The sequence below is a fragment of the Salvelinus alpinus genome, chromosome 34, assembly GCF_045679555.1.
Source record: "Salvelinus alpinus chromosome 34, SLU_Salpinus.1, whole genome shotgun sequence".
Lineage (NCBI taxonomy): Eukaryota > Metazoa > Chordata > Actinopteri > Salmoniformes > Salmonidae > Salvelinus > Salvelinus alpinus.
Genome location: NC_092119.1, coordinates 25,043,913 through 25,064,313, shown reverse-complemented (window position 1 = coordinate 25,064,313; position 20,401 = coordinate 25,043,913).

Sequence of the window (20,401 nt, the reverse complement as noted above, 5' to 3'; positions counted from 1 at the left end):
ACTTTTTCCATTTTGTTTCTTCCTTCACATACATGGAATGATGACCTCTTCCAAAATATTTGGTCAAATTATACATTTTGTGTATGGTTTCCTAGAAACAAGGGTGGCTCAACTTACCTCACTCTCCTCTACTGGACTGTTTGTCAGGTTTTGGCCAAGACTGTTCGGGTTTTGGTCACTAGATGTCCCCATTGCACCTTTTTTGTACCTTTTGTTTTTCTTGCTCTAATTATTGTTTGCACCTGTAGGTCATTCCCTTGTTAGTATTTAAACCCTGTGTGTTCCTTTGTTCCTTGCTCAGTGTTTGTAAGTTAGCACCCAGCCCCAGCCCAAGCCTTGTTTTATTCAGAGATTTCTCTTGTTGGATTTTCCAGAGGTTCTCTGGTTTAGTTCTTGTGTATTATTTGAGTAGTCTTTTGAGGTTTGTTTTTCCCTGCTGTTTTTTACCACTTTGTGAAGTTTCTTTTGTATTTTGGAGGATTTCCATTTTGTGCCTTTTGGCTTTATTTTTGGACATTGTGGATTTAGTTTCTTTGCCTGAAGATTTTGTTCTTTATTAAACCACTATCGCTAGTACTGCTGTGTCTGCCTCATCTTCTGGGTTCTGACGATTATTAGTGACTGTTTCTCGCACCGGGTCCTGACAGAAACACTGAGCCATTATAATGAACCCAGAGGCAGCCAGTACCCAGGATCTTTTTTCCATGCTGTCCCACCACGAGGGGACTGTCCAACGCCACGAAGCTGCTCTGGTTCAGCAAGAGGCCTTCCTTAATGGCTAGACATTCTCAACTTCTGTCAGAGATGCTGACTTCCATAAAGCAGATTTCGGATCGACTTTCCCCGGCAACCGCTTCTGCTCCAGTTCATCAGATTCAAGTGCCCCTGGCAGTTAACCCCCTGGCTGAACCTCGTCTACCGCCTCCCCAACGGTTCTCAGGGGATCCGAGTGTTTGTAAGGGGTTTTTCACCCAATGTTCTCTCTCCTTTGAGCTGCAACCATCGTCGTTTCCCACCGACCGGTCCAAGATAGCATATATCATCACCCTGCTGTCGGGAAAAGCCCTAGCCTGGGCTACTGCTGTGTGGGATGCCCAAAGTCCCTGCTGTGCCAGCTACTCTACCTTTGCTGAAGAATTCAAGTGAGTGTTTCAAGGTCCTACCAACGGCCCTGACTCAGCCAAACAGCTCCTGACTCTCCGCCAAGGTCGGCGCAGCGTGACGGACTATGCCATCCAGTTCCGCACTGTGGCAGCAGCAAGTGGCTGGAACGACGAGGCGCTCACAGTGTGTTTTTTGAAGGGTCTTTTCTGACACCATCCAAGATGAACTGGCCACTCGGGAACCACCGGACAACCTCGAGTCCCTTATCAAGTTGGCTTCACGCATAGACCAGCGTCTGAGAGAGAGAGAACTCAACCGTAGACCGCTCACCCTAGCTCCTATTGGTTCCAGCTCCGAGTCTCCACCTTTATCCTCGCTGGCTCCACCAGAACCCATGCAGGTTGGACGCATCTCCCAGGCTGAGAGAGACCGCCGGATGAGGGAGCGATGCTGTCTATATTGCGGCAAACCGGGCCATTTCCGCTCCACGTGTCCCGGGCTCCAGGGAAACGCACTCTCCCGTGCAGGCCTGGGAGGACTGTAACGGGAAACATAACCTCCTCCCATCCATCCAACTCCCGCCTGCTCATTCCAGTTACCCTTTCCTGGGACGACCACGAGTTTTCTCTTCAAGCCTTGGTAGACTCTGGAGCCGCAGGTAACTTCATGGATGGGGTCTGGGCGAAAGAGAATGGCGTTCCTTCTGAACCTCTGAGTGACCCCATAAGGGTTACTACGTTGGATAGAAGCCCTTTGGGATCTGGACTTGTTACTCGTGCCACTACCCCCTTGCGACTTTCAGTTTCCCAACACCAGGAAGTGATGAACTTTCATCTGATCTCCTGTTCCGAGTTCCCTCTCGTCCTTGGTTATCCCTTGCTTCACAGCCATAACCCTCACATCGACTGGTCTGTGGGCACTATCAAGCAGTGGGGTCCTACGTGCCAAGCCACTTGTATCTTCCCGAGTTCCCCGAGTTCCCCTTCCGAGTCTCTAGAATCCATCGACCTGTCCCGAGTTCCCGAGTGTTACCATGACCTCAAACTGGTATTTAGCAAACAGAGGGCCACCAAACTACCACCCCATAGACCTTAGGATTGCACCATCGACCTGTTTCCGGGGACCTGCCCTCCCAGGGGTCGGATCTTTTCCCTTTCTCCTCCCGAACGAGCTGCTATGGATACCTACATCAAGGACGCTCTGGCAGCAGGCCTCATGCGTCCATCTACCTCGCCGGCGGGAGCAGGGTTTTTCTTTGTGGCCAAGAAAGACGGTGGATTACGACCTTGCATCGACTACCGGGGACTCAATGCCATAACCGTCCGTAACCGCTACCCGCTACCCCTTATGGCCACAGCCTTTGAGCTGCTCCAGGAAGCAGTTGTCTTCACTAAGCTTGACCTGCGGAACGCATACCATCTTGTGCGGATCAAACCCGGGGACGAGTGGAAGACCGCTTTCAACACGCCTACTGGTCACTACGAATACTCGGTGATGCCCTTCGGCCTGACCAACGCTCCGGCTGTGTTCCAAGCGCTCATAAACGATGTGCTTAGGGATATGCTTAACATCTTCGTGTTTGTTTACTTGGATGACATCCTCATCTTTTCGAGCTCCCTTCAAGAACACACTAAGCATGTCAGACAAGTGCTCAAACGCCTCCTAGACAGCCATTTGTACGTTAAGCCGGAAAAGTGTGAATTCCATTCCTCTCGAGTACAATTCCTGGGATTTATAGTGGAACCCGGTCGAGTCCAGATGGACCCCAAGAAGGTAGGGGCGGTAGCGGATTGGCCCACCCCCAAGTCCGTTAAGGAAGTTCAGCGTTTCCTGGGCTTCACCAACTTTTACCGCAAGTTCATCAAGAACTTCAGCTTGGTGGCAGCCCCTCTCTTAGCTGTAACCAAGGGTGGCAACACAAGGTTTCTGTGGGGAAGAGAAGCTGAGACGGCCTTCCAAGGACTCAAGCAGCGCATCCTCTCTGCTCCCATCCTGACACTACCAACGGCGGATGAACCTTTTGTGGTGGAGGTAGACGCATCAGAGGTTGGGGTTGGAGCTGTCCTGTCTCAGAGGGGTGAAGACAAGAAGCTTCATCCTTGCGCCTTCTTCTCTCACCGGCTTACCCCGGCCGAGAGGAATTACGATGTGGGGGATCGTGAACTCCTAGCGGTTAAGATGGCATTGAAGGAATGGAGACACTGGCTCGAGGGGGCTTCTCAACCGTTTCAAGTGCTTACGGACCACAAAAATCTGGAGTATATCCAGCAGGCGAAGCGGTTGAACTCCAGACAAGCTCGATGGTCTCTTTTCTTCAGCCAATTTCAGTTTATCCTCACCTATAGACCCGGGTCGAAGAATCTCAAACCGGACTCCTTGTCACGAATCTACTCTCCTGCCATTCGAGAAGATACTGACATGACTGTCCTTCCGGCCGCTAAGATCGTGGCTCCGATCTCGTGGCAAGTGGAGGATACCGTGAAACAAGCTCAAGCCATCGAACCGGGCCATGGAGGAGGTCCTGCTAATCGGTTGTTTGTTCCCAAGGCAGCAAGGTCCCAAGTCCTTCTGTGGGGGCACTCCTCTCGCCTCACCTGTCACCCGGGCGTAGGTCGCACCTTGGAGTTCATCCAGCGTAAGTTCTGGTGGCCCACCATAAAAGAAGACGTTGCCACTTTCGTCAAGGCCTGTTCCGTGTGCTGCCAGGGCAAATCTTCTCACCTCCGCCCTCAAGGACTCCTTCACCCTCTATCTATTCCCCACCGACCCTGGTCCCATATCTCGTTGGACTTTATTACTGGCCTTCCTCCGTCCCATGGTAATACTACGATCCTAGTCATCATCGACAGGTTTTCTAAGGCGGCCAGGTTTGTTCCCTTGACCAAATTACCTTCTGCCAAGGAAACAGCTGAGTTGGTGATTAACCATGTGTTCCGAGTCTTTGGGATTCCGCAAGATATGGTTTCCGACAGAGGTCCCCAGTTCGCCTCAAGGTTTTGGAAGGCCTTCTGCCAACTCATAGGGGCCACGGCCAGTTTATCTTCAGGGTACCATCCGGAGTCCAATGGCCAAACTGAGAGGATGAATCAGGAGCTGGAAACCACCCTCAGATGCATGGTTTCCAACAACCCGTCCACATGGTCATCCTTCATTGTTTGGGCCGAGTACGCGCACAACACCTTGTGCTCCTCCTCCACTGGTATATCCCCGCATGAGTGTCAGTTTGGCTATGCGCCTCTATTGTTCCCGGACCAGGAGGCAGAAGTCAGAGTGCCTTCAGCCTCGAGGTTCATCAGACGCTGTCGGCTTACGTGGAAGAAGGCACGTCTTAATCTTCTGCGTTCCTCTCAGCAGTACCAACAACAAGCCAACAGACGTCGCCGTCCAGGTCCTACCCTGTACCCCGGCCAGAGAGTATGGCTCTCAACTAAGAATTTACCACTACGGGTGGAGTCTCGCAAGCTGTCCCAGAGGTTCATCGGTCCCTTTAAGATTTCCAGGAGAGTCAATCCAGTTACTTTTCGCCTGCACTTACCCAGATCCCTTAAGATCAATCCAACATTTCACATTTCTTTATTAAAACCTGTTGTTTTTTCTCCCCTTATCCCGGCAGGCAGACCTCCCCCTCCGCCCCGTGTCATCGGTGGCCAGTCGGCTTATACCGTCCACCGGATACTGGATTCCCGCCGGGTGCAGCGGTCCTGGCAGTATCTGGTGGACTGGGAAGGCTACGGTCCCGAGGAGCGCTCCTGGGTTCCTGCCAAGGACATACTGGACCCTGACCTCATTCGTCAGTTCAGGATCCTCCACCCTGAGAAGGCTGGTAGGAACGTCAGGAGCCGTTCCTAGGAGGGGGATTCTGTCAGGTTTTGGCCAAGACTGTTCGGGTTTTGGTCACTAGATGTCCCCATTGCACCTTTTTTGTACCTTTTGTTTTTCTTGCTCTAATTATTGTTTGCACCTGTAGGTCATTCCCTTGTTAGTATTTAAACCCTGTGTGTTCCTTTGTTCCTTGCTCAGTGTTTGTAAGTTAGCACCCAGCCCCAGCCCTGTCAGGACCCGGTGCGTGAAACAGTCACTAATAAATCGGCAGAACCCAGAAGATGAGGCAGACACAGCAGTACTAGAGATGGTGGTTTTAATTAAAGAACAAGATCTTCAGGCAAAGAATCTAAATCCACAAAGTCCAAAATACAGCCAAGAGGCAAAAAAGGGATATCTTCCAAAATACAAAGAAAATCCACAAAGTGGTAAGAACAGCAAGGGAAAAAACAAACCTCAAAAGACTAATCCAAAACACTCAAGAACAAAACCAGAGAACCTCTGGAAAATCCAACAAGAGAAAAATATATGTTCACAACAAGGCTTGGGCTGGGGCTGGGTGCTAACATACAAACACTGAGCAAAGAACTGAGGAACACACAGGGTTTAAATACTAACAAGGGAACGACACACAGGTGCAATCAATAAAAGAGCAAGGAAAAAACAAAAGGTTAAAAAAAAAGGTGCAATGGGGACATCTAGTGACACAAACCAGAACAGTCCTGGCCAAAACCTGACACAGCCCAAGCCTTGTTTTATTCAGAGATTTCTCTTGTTGGATTTTCCAGAGGTTCTCTGGTTTAGTTCTTGTGTATTATTTGAGTAGTCTTTTGAGGTTTGTTTTTCCCTGCTGTTTTTTACCACTTTGTGAAGTTTCTTTTGTATTTTGGAGGATTTCCATTTTGTGCCTTTTGGCTTTATTTTTGGACATTGTGGATTTAGTTTCTTTGCCTGAAGATTTTGTTCTTTATTAAACCACTATCGCTAGTACTGCTGTGTCTGCCTCATCTTCTGGGTTCTGACGATTATTAGTGACTGTTTCTCGCACCGGGTCCTGACACTGTTAGGTTGGTCTTGCAAGTTAAGCATTTCACTGTACTTGTGCATGTGACAAATAAAACATGAACTTGAACAAAGGAGTTGACTTTATTGCCCTAAAAATGTGCCCTAGTTGGCTCATAAAACAGTGCAGCCATGGACGATTGTGGGTATTTCTTCTTTTGGGGTAAGAACACGTGCAGTTTGAACCCTGATGTTGCTAATATGACATTTGACCCTTCAGCTGTGGTGTTTGGCCTACTCATGCAGGCTGAGTGAACTTCTGTTTATGTCAGCTGATATGTTTCACTCAGCTCTTCCTTCCTCATATCCATCCCTCTTCTCTCCTGCTTTTCTCTTTGGGTGAAGAAGGCCACAGAAGTGGACATGATGAATTTCGGTTTTGTCTTCTTTCCTCATCCCTCCCTCCTTCTCTCTCTCTCCATCCCTCTTTCTGGTCTCGAGTGAATCATGTCCATTTGATGAAACTCAGACAGACGAGAAACACCAAAAACTGTCAGACTGTTGAAGGCTGCAGTCAAAACGACATCTGTGTCGAACGATTCAGCTCTCTCTGTTTCTCCCTCCCTGCACTCCTTCCTCTTTCTTCCCATCTTCTCTATTTTCTTGCCTCTCCCTCCCTACTTACCGTCTCTCTTTTTCTGGGCTAGCTGTGGCTAAGATTTTCAATACTGTCTCATGCTGGTCTCATGCAGGACACTCTCTCTCTGCCTCTCCTTCTCTCCTCACTCTCACGCTGCCTCTCCTTCTCTCCTCACTCTCTCTGTCTCTCCTTCTCTGCTCACGCTCTCTCTGCCTCTCCTTCTCTCCTCACTCTCACTCTCTCTCCTTCTCTGCTCACGCTCTCTCTGCCTCTCCTTCTCTCCTGACTCTCACTCTGCCTCTCCTTCTCTCCTCACTCTCACTCTGCCTCTCCTTCTCTCCTCACTCTCACTCTGCCTCTCCTTCTCTCATCACTCTCTCTCTGCCTCTCCATCTTTCCTCACTCTCTCTCCTTCTCTCCTCACTCTCTCTCTCCCCTCTCCTCACTCTCTCTCTGCCTCTCCTTCTCTCTCTGCCTCTCCTTCTCTCATCATTCTCTCTGTCTCTTCTCACTCTCACTCTGCCTCTCCTTCTCTCCTCACTCTCTCTGTCTATCCTTCTCTCCTCAGTCTCACTCTGCCTCTCCTTCTCTCCTCAGTCTCACTCTGCCTCTCCTTCTCTCCTCACTCTCACTCTGCCTCTCCTTCTCTCCTCACTCTCACTCTGCCTCTCCTTCTCTCTCTCTGCCTCTCCTTCTCTCTCTGCCTCTCCTTCTCTCATCATTCTCTCTGCCTCTCCTCACTCTCACTCTGCCTCTCCTTCTCTCCTCACTCTCTCTGTCTATCCTTCTCTCCTCACTCTCTCTGTCTATCCTTCTCTCCTCACTCTCACTCTGCCTCTCCTTCTCTCCTCACTCTCTCTGCCTCTCCTTCTCTCCTCACTCTCACTCTGCCTCTCCTTCTCTCCTCACTCTGCCTCTCCTTCTCTCCTCACTCTCACTCTGCCTCTCCTTCTCTCCTCACTCTCTCTGCCTCTCCTTCTCTCCTCACTCTCACTCTGCCTCTCCTTCTCTCCTCACTCTCTCTCTGCCTCTCCTTCCCTCCTCACTCTCTTTCTCCTCCTTCTCTCCTCACTCTCTCTCTGCCTCTCCTTCTCTCCTCACTCTCTCTCTTCCTCTCCGTCTCTCCTCACTCTCTCTATGCCTTCTCTCCTCTCTCTCTCTGCCTCTCCTTCTCTCCTCTCTCTGCCTTCTCTCCTCACTCTCTCTCTCTGCCTTCTCTCCTCACTCTCTCTCTCTGCCTCTCCTTCTCTCCTCACTCTCTCTGCCTTTCCTTCTCTCCTCACTCTCTCTGCCTCTCCTTCTCTCCTCTCTCTGCCTTCAATCCTCACTCTCGCTCTGCCTGCCTTCTATCCTCACTCTGCCTCTCCTCAATCTTTCCTTGCCTCTTCCTTCATCCCTCCCTCCCTTGTATTCAGGGTTGAATTGATACCAGCCTGTGCTTGTAAGAGTTATAGTACCCTGTCTGTAATGCACTCCAGACGGCCATGACTTCCTAATGACTGGTTGTGCTCCGAGCCTTTCCGGGCGGCACGGCTGTGGCCGCCAGCCACCCTACACGCACGCACGCACGCACGCACGCACTCTCACACACACACACACGCACACACACACACACACACACACACACACACACACACACACACACACACACACACACACACACACACACACACACACACACACACACACACACACACACACACACACACACACACACACACACACACACACACACACACACACACACGAGCGCCTGTCCCATCCTGTCCCCCTTTCTTTCTCTCTCATCTCTCACCGTGTTGCCCTCTCTCTCTTCCTCTATTTGTCATCATTCTCTCTTCCTCTGTAACAATGCAGTTAGACAGGATGTCCTCTCCCCCTCCCATTTCCAATCATCTATCTTTCCTATTCTCTGTCCTTTCCTCTTTCTCTCTCTTCCAGCCCCTGAAGCCCTGATAGCTAACTGGCAAGACGGTGCAGTCTTGATCAACAATGACTTTAAGTAGTGTAGTGTTTGTCGAAACAGAGCGACTTGAGAGAACTGCTATCCAGTGCACACATCCTCTCCTTGCCACAGGACAAATAAATTGTGCCCTCAGTGTATCCAATGGAAGGCTCCTGTCCGTTGGCATAGCCAGCCTGGTCTTCATTAAGTTGCTTTTCTTTTCAGTTCCCTCCTAGTGTTTTAAAGCATATTAGAACAACACAAGAGAGAATAGAGGCAAAGTGATAGGCCTCCCCACCCTTATGCTTGAACTTTATCCAACTCATAGGCTTGGTGCCTATAATCCATCGTGCCAAGGCTATGCCAGTAGCACGTAAAAAAGGTCACAACCTCACACCTGGATCGTACCAGAGATCTGTATATAATAATGCAAGGCTCATGTCTCCGCCATAACAATGGGAGTCGTTGTCCCAAAGGCGGGAAGGCAGGCGACAAGCTTAGGTCCACAATAAACCCATAGAAACACATTGGGCTTCTAATGGACAGAGAAACCTCTCACTTCGCCTCTTCCTCTCTGATCGTAGCCATCCCCAGAATCCTGAGGGCAACACCTCAGCAGGTCCCTTCCGTTACCATGGCAATGGCCCTGTTTGTTTATTCTGCCTCGTTCATTAATTATCATTTTTTATTACAAGATGGGAATGGTTTAATTGAACGTTTGTGTTGCTGTTTTTTCCCCTCTTCAAATGTTTGCTGGCCCCAGAGGAATTATTCACTCACAAGAAAAACAAAGCCATTCAAAATGTGCAACACTGAGAAGAATGCAACAATACTAACACAACCTTCCCAACCCTTACCACTATGATACCGTTAGTGAGGGATACAGAATAGAGATTAAAAGCTCTAATGTGCTACCAGTCAGATGGGCACTTTTCACTTCCTCTGGGAAGTTAGCTGAGTAGGCTGGACATGGCTAACTAGTAAAATGAAAAGCTGAACATAGTCATCTGTCGAACATGAATCCAGATCATGAACACTTACAACCTGCTCTGATTCTCTGCACCTTAGCACAGAATTTCTACACTTACCCCCCCCCCACTCCACTATACACATGTACATTTACATTTAAGTCATTTAGCAGACGCTCTTATCCAGAGCGACTTACAAATTGGAAAGTTCATACATATTCATCCTGGTCCCCCCGTGGGGAATGAACCCACAACCCTGGCGTTGCAAGCGCCATGCTCTACCAACTGAGCCACACGGGACCGTGTGTATTGTACTATACATTTTGCCTTCCTGTATTATACTTATGCTAAAATGATTATTCCATTCTACTGCCATTTACTTTATGTTCATATTCTTATTTTTTATTATTTTGTATTGTTATTGCGTTGTCTAGAAGGAACCTGCAAGTAAGCATTTGGTTGGACGATGTATACCATTCATATTAATTTCACCAATCTCAGTCCCGTTTTGATTCCTCTTCATTGTGTGGACATGTTTCCCTCACAGGGAGGAGTAATAATATGTATGCAGTATATGACAAGTCAAGCGTTCACTAACACAGCCAGGGTGTACCCCGGGGTTCAGCGCAGGGCCCTTAAGTGCTTCGCCCATATGTTCATGATCTCACCCTACTATGTCCTAATGTTCATTGCTAAATGTATACAGTTGTGTATGTCCATGCCAAAAGCAACAAGCAGACTCTTGACAAATTCTTGCAATGGAGGGAGTGTCAACGTTTGTTCAAGCTTAGGAATAAATCTGGGGAAAAGTACAAGCTTATTTTCACTATGCTACTTGTACATGTACAAATACACACACTGATATACTGGTGGCTGAAACAATGTGTCTCTCCACAATTTGTCAATCCAGGGTTTAGAATAGTCCAACTCAGAAAGGAGATAGTAATGGTCTTCAAAACAGCTATTAGGTTATATGTAGTTTGATGGGTCTGTTCTTGTGGTGACATTTTAAATGTTTTTATTATTTTTCCACCCAGTCTTCACCCTCAATCAGCCTACTGCTTGAATCAGCGTTGTTTCCATATCATTTCAACGAAAAGTCTGTGCCTAAAGGGAGGTGGCGAGGCCCTTGTGTACCCCCACTCCCTGTGAAACAAACAATTGCATTTGTTGCTTTTGGCAAAGTCAAAACCTCTTATTCTGAGTCAGGTCTCCTGTCTCTGTCGCGCTATGGAAGCAGTTGCTGGGTGGCCTCCCCACAGAGAAATATGATATTGTTCTTTCACCCGAAGTTGCGAAGCGTCCCTGTGTGTGTGTGATGTGTGTGTGAGCCCACTGTTTGTGGCCAGACACACACAGTGTCATGTTGTCTCCCGCCAGCAGAGGGGGCACACAATGTACCCCTACCAACCTGGCTTTGACTTCACATCTAATGTTGTGACCATCACATGAATCAAAATGAGAACAATTGTCCCTGATACATCTAACGTGTCTTCTATGTGTAAGCGGATATAGATATATGCACAGGTACACGTTCACACACACATCAACACACGCATGCATGTACGTACACATGCGTTCCCCTGTGGAAAGCAGCAGCAGCACATTTATGACGATCCTGAAGCAGCCATACTCCAGTCGCCCCAAATGAGACCAAAAAGGCCTGGCTGTGTTCCCATTCTCATGCTCTCTCTTTAGCGCTCCTTCCAGTCTTTCCTCTCTCCACCACTCTCCTCTCACTTGTCCATTGCCATTTCAATTCCTTCCCTTGTCCCTTCTCCACTCACTCCTCTTTTTCCAAGTCACTCTACCTACACCTGTCCACGTCTCTATCTTTATTTCACTCCCTTTTTCCTGCCATAGTGTGCAGCTACAGAACTGCACATTCTGACCTCTCCCTACTCACCTCTTAAGTACCCACCCCATCTTCAGTCCCAGTTGCATCCCACAAAAGCTTCCTAGACATTTTTTTTGTTCTCATTGTGTATTTTTTAAATATTTTTTCCCCTCTCTCTGTGTTGAATTCCTGTCTGGCATTTGAATCATATTTGTCTGGCATCTGATTGTGGCTTATAGAGATGGGGAATGAGGCCGACCCACCATCAGCACAGTTCAGCCCATAAAAAAATCCCCTTAAAAATATGTCTGTTTAAGCTAGAGATATATTTTTTTGCATAGGCTGAGTCTCAATCACATCCACTGATATCGGCCTTCCGCATCAGCGGTGAAAGGAGGCAGAGCTACATCAGTGTTTTTCAGACCAGGAGACATCCCGAAAATTCGTCTTCTCCGAGTGGTTTGGCCTAAAAACTATTATGACCCCTTTATGGAAAGGAGAGTCTCTCATGAACACGTACATGTCGGTAGGACGCCCAGAAGCCTCACAAGACTCGACTGAAGGTAGCCGGTACCAGTTAAAAACATTTATGGAAGTATATATGAAAGTAGTTTAGTGCCTAAAAAAAGGTGTCGAATGTGTTAAAATATATATAAATACAGTACCGGTCAAATGTGGACACATCTACTCATTCAAGGGTTTTTCTTTATTTGTACTATTTTCTACATTGTAGAATAATATTGAAGACATCAAAACTATGAAATAACACATATGGAATCATGTAGTAACCAAAAAGGTGTTAAAGAAATCTAAATATATTTTAGATTCTCCAAAGTAGCCACCCTTTGCCTTGTAGACAGCTTTGCACACTCTTGGCATTCTCTCAACCAGCTTCATGAGGTAGTCACCTGGGATGCATTTCCACATGTTAGAACAGTAGCTGACATTCTGTGTGTGTGTGTATATATACTACATATATATATAGTTTCCTGATCTGTCTTATATCTCTCAGATATACAGTTGAAGTCAGAAGTTTCCATACACTTAGGTTGGAGTCATTAAACTCGTTTTTCAACCACTCCACAAATTTCTTGTCAACAAAAAATTGTTTTGGCAAGTCGGTTAGGACATCAACTTTGTGCTTGACAAAAGTCATTTTTCCAACAATTGTTTACAGACAGATTATTTCACTTATAATTCACTGCATCACAATTCCAGTGGGTCAGAAGTTTACCTACACTAAGCTGACTGTGTCACGTTCTGACCTTAGTTCCTTTGTTTTGTCTTTTGTTTTAGTATGGTCAGGGCGTGAGTTGGGTGGGTTGTCTATGTTAGTTTTTCTATGATTTTCTATTTCTGTGTTTGGCCTGATATGGTTCTCAATCAGAGGCAGCTGTCAATCTTTGTCTCTGATTGGGAACCATATTTAGGTAACCTGTTTTCTGTTGGGTTTTGGTGGGTGGTTATTTTCAGTCTTTGTGTGTCTGGACCAGACAGAACTGTTTCGGTTTTCACTTTGTTGTTTTGTATTTGAAGTGTTCAGTTTTGGATTATTATTAAATAAGATGAACACTAACCACGCTGTGCTTTGGTCCTCTCCTTCCACCGACGACAACCGTTACAGACTGTGCCTTTAAACAGCTTGGAAAATTCCAGAAAATGATGTCATGGCTTTAGAAGCTTTTGATAGGCTAACTGACATAATTTGAGTCAATTGGAGGTGTACCTGTGGATGTATTTCAAGGCCTACCTTCAACCTCAGTGCCTCTTTGCTTTACATCATGGGAAAATCAAAAGAAATCAGCCAAGACCTCATAAAAAAAGTCCGGTTCATCCTTGGGAGCAATTTCCAAATGCCTGAAGGTACCACGTTCATCTGTACAAACAATAGTACGCAAGTATAAACACCATGGGACCACGCAGCCGTCATACTGCTCAGGAAGGAGACACGTTCTGTCTCCTAGAGATGAACGTATTTTGGTGCGAAAAGTGCAAATCAATCCCAAAACAACAGCAAAGGACCTTGTGAAGATGTTGGAGGAAACAGGTACAAACGTATCTATATCCACAGTAAAACGAGTCCTATATCAACATAACCTGAGAGGCCGCTCAGCAAGGAAGAAGCCACTGCTCCAAAACCGCCATAAAAAGCCAAACTATGGTTTGCAACTGCACATGGGGACAAAGATTGTACTTTTTGGAGAAATGTCCTCTGGTCTGATGAAACAAAAATATAACTGTTTGGCCATAATGACCATCGTTATGTTTGGAGGAAAAAAGGGGGATGCTTGCAATCCGAAGAACACCATCCCAACCATGAAGCACGGGGGTGGCAGCATCATGTTGTGGGGTTGCTTTGCTGCAGGAGGTACTGGTGCACTTCACAAAATAGATGGCATCATGAGGAAGGGAAAATTATGTGGATATATTCAAACAACATCTCAAGACATCAGTCAGGAAGTTAAAGCTTGGTCGCAAATGGGTCTTCCAAATGGACAACGACCCCGAGCATACTTCCAAAGTTGTGGCAAAATGACTTAAGGACAACAAAGTCAAGGTATTGAAGTGGCCATCACAAAGCCCTGACCTCAATCCTATAGAAAATGTGTGGGCAGATCTGAAAAAGCTTGTGTGAGCAAGGAGGCCTACAAACCTGACTCAGCTACACCAGCTCTGTCAGGAGGAATGGGCCAAAATGTATCCAACTTATTGTGGGAAGCTTGTGGAAGGCTACCTGAACCGTTTGACCCAATATAAACAATTTAAAGGCAATGGTACCAAATACTAATTGAGTGTATGTAAACTTCTGACCCACTGGAAATGTGATGAAAGAAACAAAAGCTGAAATAAATCATTCGCTCTAGTATTATTCTGACATTTCACATTCTTAAAATAAAGTGGTGATCCTATCTGACCTAAGACAGGAAATGTTTACTAGGATTGAATGTCAGGAATTGTGAAAAACTGAGTTTAAATGTATTTGGCTAAAGTGTATGTAAACTTCCGACTTCAATGGTAGGACAGACACTATCTGTTTTTAAATGTATGAATCTGTTATTCAAATCAAAATCAAATCAAATTTTATTGGTCACATCGACATATTTAGCAGATGTTATTGCGGGTGTAGCGAAATGCTTGTGTTTCTAGCTCCAACAATTATGCTAAGCAGGAGGTGTCAACCCATGGTGTCAACAACACTTCGGCCTCCCGCGATGCAGACCAAGGCACTGCATTGCAGCGTTAGCGGCGTCACTACAGACCGGGTTTGATACCGGGCTGTGTCGCAGCCGGCCGTGACCAGGAGACCCATGAGGTGGCGCACAATTGACCCAACGTCATCCGGGTTAAGGGAGGGTTTGGCCGGTCGGGATGTTCTTGTCCCATCGCGCTCTAGCGACTCATTGGCGGAGCCAGCTTCTGGGTTAAGCGAGCAGTGTGTCAAGAAGCAGTGCGGCTTGGCGGGGGTCGTGTTTCGGAGGACGAATGGCTCTCGACCTTCGCCTATCCTGAGTCCGTACGGGAGTTGCAGCGATGGGACAAGACTGTAACTACCAATTGGATATCACGAAGTTGGCGAGAAAAAGGGATAAAAAGTACCAATTTTTATTAAAACACTTCAAAATGTGACGTTTGGATGAACATTGCTAAACATCAGAATCTGAAGTGAAATTGGTAAAACCATGAGATCTTGTTGCTTGATAACCCCTGCAGCTCTTGTTTAGTTCAGTTTAAAGAAGAGTCAGTACAGCACACATCCCATCCCCAGTGTCCCTAACCGTGGCTGACACATCAAAGTCCATGGAGGGAAGTAAGGGAGGGCCTGGGGAATCATGGGAGACAAAGGAAGCGATTAAGAGATAAGGATCAGTCTGAGATATGACATTTCATCCCAGGCAGATCCGGTGGACACACTCCATTCAGGGAAGAATACGGCGGCACAGGGAGGGAGGGAGGGAGGGAGGAGGGTGAAGAGGCACAGGTCTCTATCTGCCCCTCCCTCCTTCCTTCCTTCCCTCTCCTCTTACTAGCCCTCTCTGTCAGTCTGCAAACATGGGAAAGGGACGACTGCACCCTGCCTCATGCCCCCCACCCCTCAACTATTTGTATTTCCCCCCTTAAATGGTGTTTAGTAGCACAAAAGAAAAAACGGGCCTATTGTTAGCCTAATTGCCTCAAGGTCGCATTACAGCTCCGGTTTCACATTGTTGCTTTCAAACTGTAGCCCACAAAAACCTTGGGCACAATCCACCTGCCTCTTCGAGGGCCCACACAAAGGCTCTGCTTACCAACACAGAGGGAGTCTGTTAGCAAATAAGCACCCAGATCCAACGCCGGTAGGCCGCCCTCAGTCGAGCTGTAGCTCAGAACTTAGCGCTGTTTCCCTATGTTTTCACACTCTGAATGAGAAAGGTCTGGTAACCTAATTCACAAAGAGAAACTGTTTCCGATTTAAACACTATTCTGTTAGTGGACGAGGTTGCATGCATATGGTTGCATGTCTGATTATGAACCTGACCTCTGAAACCTGAGCCTGACCTCTGAAAGGTGGATTAGTCCTTTGAAGTGGGTGGAGGTAGATGGGGCAGAGCCCTTCAGCTTTGTGAGCTGCTTTGTCTCTTTAAAGGAGCGTGTTTACAACAGACAAGTTTGCAACAGTTAGCTAGGGCCTTGGTGGACTCACTTTACACTGAGTTATACTTACAGTGCTACATAGCTTTTGGTAAACTTCTTGCCACAGGAAGACTGAAGGAAGAAAGGTGGCAAAACCCGAGCCTACCACCCTCATCTCCTTCCTTTCATGATCAATGACTTTCAAACAAGTTTATATGTGAAAGCAATACTGCCACCTATCTATCCGTGATCTTGAGTTGAACGACCCAAGTAAAGGATGCTCAGATAGTTATTGGGACGCAGCTGTTGTGTGGAAGGTAGAAGGCAGCACACCTGTTCTAGAAGGGCTGGGGGTAGAGGGGAGCTGGGAGCTGAGCCACTGCCTTAACTACAGGCCGGGAGACAGTTGGTTGGCTGCGCTGTCCAGCGACCATCTTTTCATTAGGCGTATATAATGAAAGCGCACAGGACCGGGGCAGGAGAAGAAAGACCTACCGGATTAATATAATGAAAGTGCACAGGACCGGGGCAGGGGAAGAAAGGCCTACCGCATATATATAATGAAAGTGCACAGGACCGGGGCAGGGGAAGAAAGGCCTACCGGATATATATAATGAAAGTGCACAGGACCGGGGCAGGGGAAGAAAGGCCTACCGGATATATATAATGAAAGTGCACAGGACCGGGGCAGGGGAAGAAAGGCCTACCGGATATATATAATGAAAGAGGACATGCCCGGGGCAGTAGAAGAAAGGCCTACCGCATATATATAATGAAAGTGCACAGGACCGGGGCAGGGGAAGAAAGGCCTACCACGGGGACACCCTGCCCTGCTGAAAATTAGGCAAAAGACACATTCCGTCGGCACTTGACATCCAATTTCAAAACCTGACAGTTGTTTCCTCAACAAGTGGAAATTTCCACTTCAATCCCCCTCTCAGTATGTATAAGTGAGGAGACTGTCGTTAAGCTGTTTTTGAAACAGCTTTCAAGGTGGAATATCTGATAGTCAAGTGGAGAAAATAGTAGGGTCTTTACACTACAGAACAAAGAAAATGGGAATTGTATCTCTTTTCGTTACAGTAACCATTGACACCAGAGTTACCACCGAAGGACTCCTGAACTTCTGCACATGACAAATTCCCCTGTGTTTGAACCTCAAAGTAATTCCACCTACTGTATCCACTCTTCCCTTTACTTCCATAAGCGCCAAGGGGTAGCGCCAACTTTTTTCACACCTGTGAGAGTGTGTGTCGCAGATTATCCTAAGGCCAGTTTATTCCCCTGATGACAGTCTCATCCCCTGAGTATACAAGGGCCTGTCCTGGTACCATGTGTCAGAGCAGAGGTGTGTATGATGAGTGGAGATGAGGTACAGGCAGGGATTGTGTGTGACAGATAATTCCTACAGTTGGGCAACAGCCAGAATCTAGTGTTTCAATCCCCTCAGCTTGGTGTGTGTGTACATGCTTGAAGGTGTGTTTGAGTCAAGCCTTTCCATACCATAAGAGAGCGTGTGTGTGTGTGTGTGTGTGTGTGTGTGTGTGTGTGTGTGTGTGTGTGTGTGTGTGTGTGTGTGTGTGTGTGTGTGTGTGTGTGTGTTCCATGAGTGGGAGAGTGAAACGAGAGGCCCTGACCTCCAGCTGCACTGACATCAGCTCTCATCACTCCCCCACCCAATCCTCTTTTACCCCCACCCAATCCCTGGTAGAGGGCGAGGATGCACCATGGAACAGGTTGGAGCCGGGGGACCGGCCGCACAGGGTGATGCCCCCTTCCAACAACAGGGGTTTTAAGCACCCAATCGACGCATGCCTTTATTTATCTGAACCGACCACTTTCAAATCAAACGAAGGACTTACTAAGTCCAGCCAGGCAAGGTGCACAAGGGCTGCCATTAAAATGTGATAATACGAATGGGAAGGAAAAGGGGAGGGAGAGCTCTCCATAAGGTTGTTTGTGGGCCCTACAAGAATTCAGTCCACGATAGCTGTTAAAAGTAGTGTTTACTTCCCCAAAGCAACAGAAACTAAACAAAGTTATAGCCCAGGGTTCAGAATAGGAATGTCTGCCTTGGTGGTCTGCTGCTGCCCTGGATACATTTCAGTAATACTACAACATATTCCCATTAGCCTAGTACCTGTAATAGCTATTTAAAAAGCTACTGCAGAGGGGTTGTCAGCCATATAAACTGTCTTCCAGGAAAGCTAGACTAATAGGCCTCCAAGTGAGAGCCGCCAGACACCAACGTCGACGGACGTTAAAATTTTGTCCATCTGCCCTGACCTTGATTTCAGCGTCCACAGACTTTTTTTGGTCAGGTCAAATCTGAACCAATCGTAGATGTCTATGTTTCACAAATTTGACAGCACGGTACAGCACAGCAGAGTACATTACAGTATAGTTCAGTACAGTTCAATACAGTAGAGTACAGTACAGTACAGCACAGCAGAGTACATTACAGTATAGTTCAGTACAGTTCAATACAGTAGAGTACAGTACAGTAGAGCACAGCAGAGTACAGTACGGTAAAGTATAGTTCAGTACAGTTCAGTAGAACACAGTAAAGTACAGTCAAATGTACTATATTGTACTGTACCCTACTGTACTGTTCTCTACTGTACTATACTCTACTGAACCAAACTCTACTGTGCTGTACTGTGCTGTCCAAACTTGTGAGACATGGACCGACTAAATTTGGTCTTGTTTGGGGTGGAGCTCATTAGAATAATACCCACCATGCTTTGCAAGTGTTCCTTTTACATGTACATTTTGGGCTTTTAGCAGACACTTTTATCCAGAGCAACTTACATTCAACTATGGTAGATAAACAACCACATATTACAGTCATAGCAAGAAAAACTTTTCTGTAACCAAAATTTTGAATGTTATTGAAGTTGAAGTGTTCTGTTTTTCTGTAGAGCTGAACATGTTGAACATGATCACTACAATTTAATAACTTTGGAAAAAGCTGGCATGAGTGGGAAAATATATTTTTTAATCTTTCATTTATCTTTCACCTAAATTAACCTAATTTCATTTTCACATTATTTTGCTCACTGGTCTATGTGTTGACAAAATGTCTACCTGTGAATCTCTGATTTATAGAGATGCTATTATGGCCATGAACTTGAAGGAAGACATTGGAACAATAAGCATATGGAGCGTGCCCAAACAAGGCCAAGCAAAGTGAGATGGTTTATTGTCTATAAATGTGAAGCTTTTACTGCAAAACGTCCGAATGAAAAGCTTTTTGAAGAAGTCTCCAAGTCAATTTGTTCTCCCTTGTCAACAGACTCTGCGCATAATGACTTGCCTGTAATTGCGTAAGAATGGCCTCTCGCGTGACACTGGCTCAGAGTCAGCACTACGATAAATATTAATTTTGTAACTCCAAGCCAAATATGGTCGAAAGTGATCTATTGTCAGCATTAGAAAGCATGCGCAACCATTACAACTGATGCGTAACCTTAACATAATTCCCCAATATTCCAATACCCCCTCCCCAGCTCAGACTTTTAAAGTCCTACACTGGTTTTTAATGGTAGGCTATAGCCCAGTCACTGCTATTGGCTACTGGCTCATTGGGAGTGCTAAAATTGCAGAAACGTTGCTCTACTTTCCGGGCATTTTAATAAACACACTTCGTCTTTGTGGAAGGTCAATCAGGCAGACAATTACCATAACTCGCTGATGTTATCTAAACTCGGGAGATCAATTCAAATGTGTGTAACTGCACTGTTAAGCCGCTGGATAGAAGAATTCCCTTCTCCCTGCCTTCAGCCTCTTCAAAATGAAATGATTCTCTAACCACTTTTTTTGACTAGGCTACGCCTGATATGTGGGCATCAAAGGGAAACCCGACAGCAGTTTTGGGATCCTGAGGCTGGCTGTGGTAACTTCTCTTAGGTGAGCAGAAATCATGATCTAAGATGGAAAGACTAAATAACACAAACAAAACCACGCCACACACATTCAATTGTCTGCAATATAGACAAGTATACCACATCATTCCACCCACCAACCTATGAATTAATTATAATTGTGTAGACCAAAAATATAGGCGCATAGAAAACCAAATCCAATGCTACATATTGGTGATCATTTGGAAATTGGAAGGTTAATTGAAGATCACTTTTTTTGTCAAACCTTTCGGAAACAACCGGCTGACCTCAAACAAGCAGATAGGCTAGTTTAGTTCTGTGTGACGCCTTTCGAAGGTGAAGACAAAATATTTTTTCCAATAATGCCATATATATTTATCTTATCACATGTCCACTATACTAAACTAATGCAGGGGCGTGGGGAAATGCTACAGTGTAATGTCCTGAAAAGTTCACAGGAATCCCCTCTCCAAACGCTATCATATAATTTAGCGCAGTCGTCTGATTAAATAAGTGATGTAAAAGTCTATTGTATAATGGAGCACAGGTTGGAGACAGGCGTCTTTATTCTGTCTGGATGAGCCGCCA